Below are 7,454 nucleotides of genomic sequence, written 5' to 3'. Positions count from 1 at the left end.
TTAATATGAGGAGCTAAACCCCATTTCTGAGGCGATAGAGGAAGCTATTTTTCTAACAAAAAGTGGTATATTCTATTTTATCTTTTTATTTACAATAATTATATGATTATTTGCCTTGAACTATTATTGAATATGATTTTTATTTGAGTGATTGTGATCTATTTTGATGGAGTATGCTTAGTTTTAAGACTTTTGATGCTTCATACTTGGTATTTACAATTATTACTTTTGAAAATCTACTTGTTGCAATATTTTAGAATCAAATTAAACAAGAAAATTGCATAAATATAAGTGTTGGTTTAATCACTTTGAACTTGAAAAATAGTGGAATCTTAGCCTCAGTGTTTCTTTTAGTATTAATATCATCTTTGATTGAGTTTGCTATAATTTTTAGTGAGTTTTCTATTTTAATATTAGAATTTAAGTCTAATTAATATCCTTCACAAGTCTGAGAATCGAACCACTTTTACCACTATCTACAAATCACATTAATTTTTGGCGCCGCCGACGCGGACTTGTTTTCAGGGTTTTAGATTTTTTTTTTAATTTTATTTTATTTATTATTATTTTTGTCATTTTTTATGTTTTTGGGTATTTATCTTGTGTCTACAGGTTCTGGATCATAAAGAAAATTGAGCCAAGGAGTTTGGTGATTTCATAAAGACTTAGAGCTAAAGATTAAATCAAAAAGAACAGAAAAGAAGACAATTTTATTTTAGACAATTTTAGTTTAGGGTTTGTTTATTTTATTTTGAAAAAAAAAAACTGTATTAGGGTTTATTATTTTTGGACTTTGAGACATTATTTTTTATTACCCTACGGAAGGGTACTTTAAATATAAACTGTTTGCAGAGAAGGAGGACAATTACGATATTGTCTCTGCACCTTGGGTTCGTATACCAGACATCGGAGTCAGTGGCCCGAGTCGACTACAACCGATTCATCCCCCGTCTAGAACGGGAGGTAAGATTCTAAACACTCGCGAATCCCCTGTCAGCGAGTTACTGGACTCCTTCGTATGCATATATGTTGAGGACTGAATACGAAAATTTATTTTTCTACTAAAGGGCAAGGCCTGGCCATACAAGATAAGGGTTCGGATTTCATCACCGTTCTCTTCTTGCCCGCTTTAGGAACACGTAAACTACGCGAACCTAAGCCTAAAATTTTGACTAGAAAGAGACAAATAGGGTAACGAGCTTAACAGGAAAGTCATTCGAAAAATATTGGTTACTCTTTTTAAGCATACTTTGAAGTTCTTGACAGTTTCTATAAGTTGAATGCGTGACTGCGCCGCCTTGTAATACCGGTGAGGCCTTGGGTATCAAAGCTTCACCGAGATTCCCTCGCCTATATGCAACTTACGTTAACTCGGATTGATTCCACACGGGTTTTCTTAAATAGTAACGAATTCCCGTTCGAAGGATTATAAGCTGGTCTAGAAACAATCTAAGTGGAGCCATCATGCTTTTTGTTTGCTAGAAATCAATAGGTTTGATTTGGTTGACTCGGCCTTGATCTGTGTTTGCTTACCCTTCAAATTTAGAAAATTCTATTGTATACTTGAACGTAAAAGAGAAACCTAGTAGTTCGAAGCGTCTCGATTACCTTAATCTAGAAAGTCCGGCTTTTGAAGAGTCTGTTTTTGAACGTTCTTTGACTGAGGAGAGAATCCCTGTTGCTCCGATAGCGCCAGAAATGGCAACTTTGAAAGCTTTGTTGAATCCAACTAGGACTACCCGTCCTTCGTGTATTAAGTTAGCTGAAACGGAGGCACCCTATGAACTGAAACCTGGGACCTTATAGATGCTCCCTATCTTTTTAGGGAAATAAAATGAAAACCCTTATTACCATGTTAGGGATTTTGAGGAAACTTGTAGTACTATAAGAATTAGAGGCTTAGATGATGATGCTTTGAAACTTAGGTTATTCCCATTTTCCCTGAAAGATAAGGCCAAGTTGTGGCTGTATAGTTTGGACTCCGAGTCAATTGAGACATATGAACAACTTACATCTTCCTTTTTCAATAAGTTTTTCCCTAGGCACAAAACATCGTCTATTAGGACGCAAATATGCACATTTTCACAACAAGAGGGAGAATCTTTATATAGGTATTTGGAAAGGTTCAATGATTTATCATCCCAGTGTCCTCATCATGGTTTAGAAAAGGTTAGGCTAGTTCAGATCCTTTATGAGGGTTTAGATTATTCCACAACGACCATGGTTGAGTCTCTATGCACTGGTGGATTTGAAAACCAAGCTGTTGATGCGGCGATGGAATTTTTTTAATGAAATCGTCGAAAAAACCCAGCAATGGGAAAAAAGTAGGGCACCCCAGAAAACAATTCTTTAAGTAGAGGAAACGTTAATAGGGTAGAAGGAGGCTATGAATCAGATGCCAAAATTGCTGCTATAGCAAAAAGGTTAGAAGCCTTAGAAGTGGGCCAGACTAGTGGTAGAGTGGAGCCTTTTTGGGAAGGCCAGAATATTGAAGAGCAGGCCAATGCTCTTTATAATAACACTAGATTTGATAACCGTCAAAATATTGACCCATATTCAGAAACCTATAATCCTGGTTGGAGAAACCATCTGAACCTTTCGTGGTCTAAGGGCCAAAGTCAAGGTTAGTTTAGTAATTCTAATGCTCCCCCAGGTTTTGGATATACTAAGAATCCTTCAGGACTAGCTCAGTTTCAGAATCAGTCAGATAAGAAAATCATAAGTTTAGAGGAATCTCTCGCCTTGTTAACTCAGCAAACTGCAAAATTCCAGTTATCCGTAGAACAGAGTCTACAAGCTAGTAACAGGATAGGACAAGAAAATAGTCAGGCTATTTCCGAGTTAAAAACCCAGGTTGGTCTGATAAGTGATTCTTTGAGAGAAAAAGGTAAGTTTCCTAGTCAAACACAACCCAATCCTAGAGGAGTTCATGAATTAGGTGCAAAACCATCGAATCAATTGAATGCTGTTAGAACCCTTAGAAGTGGTAGAGTTTTAGACAATGAGGTAACCATGCCCGATAGTGAACATATTGTAGTTCACCCCTCAGGATCTCACCTCTCAGAACCAGTAGCTCAAGAGACTGATAAAGTTTCTGAAGATGTGAATTCGGTTCCTGAAAGGTCTGATTTTAGGCCTAGAGCCCCATTTCCTCAGCTATTAGTACCAACAAAGAAGGAATCGAACTTTAATGACATAGTGGAGGTTTTTAAGCAAGTTACCATAAGCCTTCCCTTATTAGATGCAATTAGGAAAATTCTTTCTTATGCCAAGTTCCTTAAGGATATGTGTACGCGAAAGCGAAAACTTAGCGTCCATAAGAAAGACAAAGACCCAAAGTACAAAGACCCAGGTTCTCCTACCATTGCTTGAAAAATAGGTAACTTCCGGGTAGAAAAAGCTTTACTTGACTTAGGAGCCAGTGTGAACTTACTGCCATTCCATGTATACTTACAACTAGGACTTGGTGAAATGAAACCTACTCAGATGACACTGCAGTTAGCTGATAGGTCTGTTAAAATCCCTCGAGGTGTTATCAAGGATGTTCTTATTGAGGTCGACAAGTTTATTTATCCAGTGGATTTCGTGGTCCTAGATACCCAACCTGTCCCTGACCCAGAGAACCAGATACCTGTGATTTTAGGTCTCCCATTTTTAGCTACGTCTAATGCGATCATTAACTGTCGAAATGGTGTGATGAGTTTATCTTTTGGTAATCTGACTATGGAGATGAACATTTTTAATGTCAGTAAGCAACCTCATGAGCTAGATGACACATGTGTTGAGGAGGTGAACATGATAGAAGCATTAGTTCAGGAGTCATTACCAAACATCTTGTCTGAAAACCCATTAGATAGTTATCTATCCCATTTTGGTTTAGATTTTGACGATGATAGCACTATTGAACAGGTGAATGCTCTATTAGATTCTACCCCTGTGTTAGACACTGATAGATGGAAAGCTAGGTTCGAACCGTTACCAGTTTCTGAGACTACCCTAATTCCTTCTTTAGAAGAGCCCCCAAAGTTGGATCTTAAACCACTACCCGATACTCTAAAGTATGTGTTTTTAGGCCCATCTGAGATTTTACCTGTGATTGTAGCTTCCAATTTGGATAGTGATCAGGAAAGTAGGCTAGTAAATGTACTTCAAGACAATAAGGAAGTTTTAGGGTGGACTATAGCAGACATTAAGGGTATAAGTCCTACTGTGTGTATGCATCAGATTCATTGAGAGGAAGACTCCAAACCTTCTAGGGAGATGCAACGTCGACTGAACCCTAACATGAAAGATGTAGTTCGAAAAGAGGTGCTTAAGTTGTTAGATGCGGGTATTATTTACCCAATTTCAGACAATAAGTGGGTCAGCCCTGTTCAGGTTGTCCCCAAGAAATCAGGTATCACTGTAGTCCAGAATGATAATAATGAATTAATCCCAACCCGAGTGACCACGGGATGGCGTGTGTTTATTGACTATAGGAAATTGAACAAGGTCACAAGGAAGGATCACTTTCCCCTTCCTTTTATCGACCAAATGCTAGAGCGATTTGATGGACATAGTCACTAGTGCTTCTTAGATGGCTACTCCGGTTATAATCAGATCGTTATTGCCCCAGAAGATCAAGAGAAAACCACTTTTACCTGTCCCTTTGGTACCTTTGTGTATAGACGCATGCCTTTCGGGCTATGTAATGCCCCTGCAACTTTTCAGCGTTGTATGATGAGCATATTTTCTGATGTGGTAGAACGGTTCTTAGAGGTCTTTATGGATGATTTTTAAGTGTTTGGTTCATCTTTCGATGAGTGCTTGCATCATTTGACATTAGTGTTGACTAGGTGTAAGGAAAAAAATTTAGTGCTTAATTGGGAAAAATGTCATTTCATGGTTAAATCAGGAATTGTATTAGGGCACATCGTCTCTTCAAAGGGTATAGAGGTAGACAAAGCCAAAGTTGACCTTATTAAGACTTTACAGGTCCCAAAAACCGTAAAACATATTAGGTCATTCCTAGGGCATGCAGGTTTTTACCGTCGATTCATTAAGGATTTTAGCTTGATTTCTAGACCTCTTTGCAATTTGCTTGCAAAATATGTCAAGTTTTTCTTTGATGGTGCTTGTTTAGAGGCTTTTGAGAAGCTTAAAACTTTACTCACTACTGCCCTGATAGTCTAGGCACCTAACTGGAACCTACCCTTTGAGATTATGTGTGATTCTTCAGATTATGCTATAGGCGTCGTTTTAGGACAACGAGAAAACAAATTACTTTTCATGTGATTTATTATGCTAGCAAAACTCTGAATAATGCGCAAATGAACTACACAACTACCGAGAAGGAAATTTTAGCCATCGTGTTTTCCTTGGATAAGTTTAGTTCCTACCTATTAGGTTCTAAGATCATAATCTATACAGATCATGCTGCTTTGAAATACCTTTTATCTAAGAAGGATACCAAACCTAGATTGATTAGATGGATCCTATTGTTACAGGAATTTTCCCCAGACATTAGAGACAAAAAGGGTGCAGAAAATGTAGTAGCAGACCACTTTTCTAGGGTAGTTGTTAGTTCCCCTAGTGATTCCCTTCCTATAAGGGATAACTTTCTCGATGAACAATTGTTCTCTGTTTCCTAATCACCTTGGTATGCAAATATAGTGAATTATCTTGTTACTGGTCAAACCCCTCAACATTTGGGTAAGCAAGATCGTTCTAGGTTTTTAGCCGAGGTTAAGCATTCTTTTGGGACGATCCTTTTTAGTTTAAGTATTGTCCGGACCAGATTATTAGGAAATGTGTATCTGAGAGTGACCAGTCTATTATTATCTCCTTTTGTCATGAACATGCATGTGGGGGTCATTTTAGTGCTAAGAATAATGCTGCTAAGATTTTGCAGTGTGGATTTTACTGGCCTTCGTTGTTTAAAGATTCTCATAGTCATTGTGTTTCTTGTGAGCGTTGCCAGAAGTTAGGAACCATTTCCCGTAGAAATATGATGCCTTTGAACCCTATTTTAGTGATTGAAGTCTTTGATGTGAGGGGCATCGATTTTATGGGTCCATTTCCTATTTCGTTTGGTTATATTTACATACTTGTCGCTGTAAACTATGTGTTTAAGTGGGTTGAGGCGGTTCCGTGTAAAACGAATGACCACAAGGTCGTAGTCCAGTTTTTGAAAGAGAATATACTTACACGTTTTGGTACGCCACGAGCTATAATTAGTGATGGAGGTTCACACTTTTGTAATAGACCGTTTGCTCTTTTAATGAAACAATACGGTATTACCCATAAAGTAGCAATCCCATATCACCCTCAGACTAGTGGTCAGGTAGAGGTTTCCAATAGGGAAATTAAACGTATTCTAGAGAAAACAGTTAATCCAAATAGGAAAGACTGGTCGTCGAGGATTACTGATGCCTTATGGGCTTACCATACTGCGTTTAAGACACCCATTGGAATGTCACCTTATCGTTTAGTGTTTGGCAAGACATGTCACCTGCATGTTGAGTTAGAGCATCGAGCCTATTCGGCTATTAAGAACTTAAACTTTTCACTTGACAAGGCAGGAGCTCAAAGAAATCTCCAGCTCAATGAGTTGGACGAGATTCGTAGATATGCATACGATAGTGCTAAGGAGAATAAGAACAAAATGAAACTTGTGCATGATAGGAATATTTTACGAAAGTCATTTTCTCCAGGTCAAAAAGTTCTTCTGTATGACACTCGTTTGCATCTATTCCCCGGGAAGTTGCGCTCTCGGTGGACCGGTCCTTTTGTGGTCCGTACTGTTTTTCCTCATGGCGCTGTTGAGATTGAGACACCAGATGGTAGTAGTTCTTCAAAGGTTAACGGTCAACAATTGAAGCCCTTTTTAGAGCCTTTTCTTACAGGTGATGTTTAGGAGGTCCCTCTGGAAGACCTTGTTTACCTTGATTGACCATCGAGGCGATTTTGTATGTTGTATAATATTTTTGTAGGTTTTTGGTTACACTTCACCCAGGTACTATCTTTCCGACTTCTCTCTTTACTATTTCCTCATGTTACTTATATTTTTGGTACTGTTCTTTGATTAGAAACATTGAGGACAATGTTAGATTTAAGTTTGGGGGTGGGGTAGAACTTTTTGTTACCTTTTCGTTGCAATAAATAAACTCCAGAGCCTAGAAATTTATCCCTATTAAGGATGGAACTAACCAATCTAAGTGGATGGAAGCATTTCGGTTGTAGGAGTTGAGGAACCAATCTGACTAGATGGCAACATCTAAAGAGTCTATTCATAAAAGCACATAGCTCAGGTGTTAGAAATAACATGATAGTTTCACCATATCTCGTTGAGTCCTTTTCACTTCTGTTTTTATTTTGTTTTGTTTTTAAACTATGTTTCTCTAAGTGATTAGGTGGGGCTCACGATTCAAGTTGTTACCAATGCTAGGGTGAATTAGAGTGATTGAGATACAAAA

The 7,454-nt window shown here is 38.0% G+C and overlaps 1 pseudogene; it reads right to left on the bottom strand.

The window, feature by feature from the left end:
- Positions 1 to 2,062: 2,062 nt before the first annotated feature.
- On the bottom strand, positions 2,063 to 2,162 carry LOC113300743 (annotated as a pseudogene).
- Between the last annotated feature and the right edge of the window lie 5,292 nt (positions 2,163 to 7,454).

The sequence above is a fragment of the Papaver somniferum genome, chromosome 7 (genome assembly GCF_003573695.1).
Source record: "Papaver somniferum cultivar HN1 chromosome 7, ASM357369v1, whole genome shotgun sequence".
NCBI classification, from domain to species: domain Eukaryota; kingdom Viridiplantae; phylum Streptophyta; class Magnoliopsida; order Ranunculales; family Papaveraceae; genus Papaver; species Papaver somniferum.
This window is presented reverse-complemented; position numbering and strand designations above follow the sequence as displayed.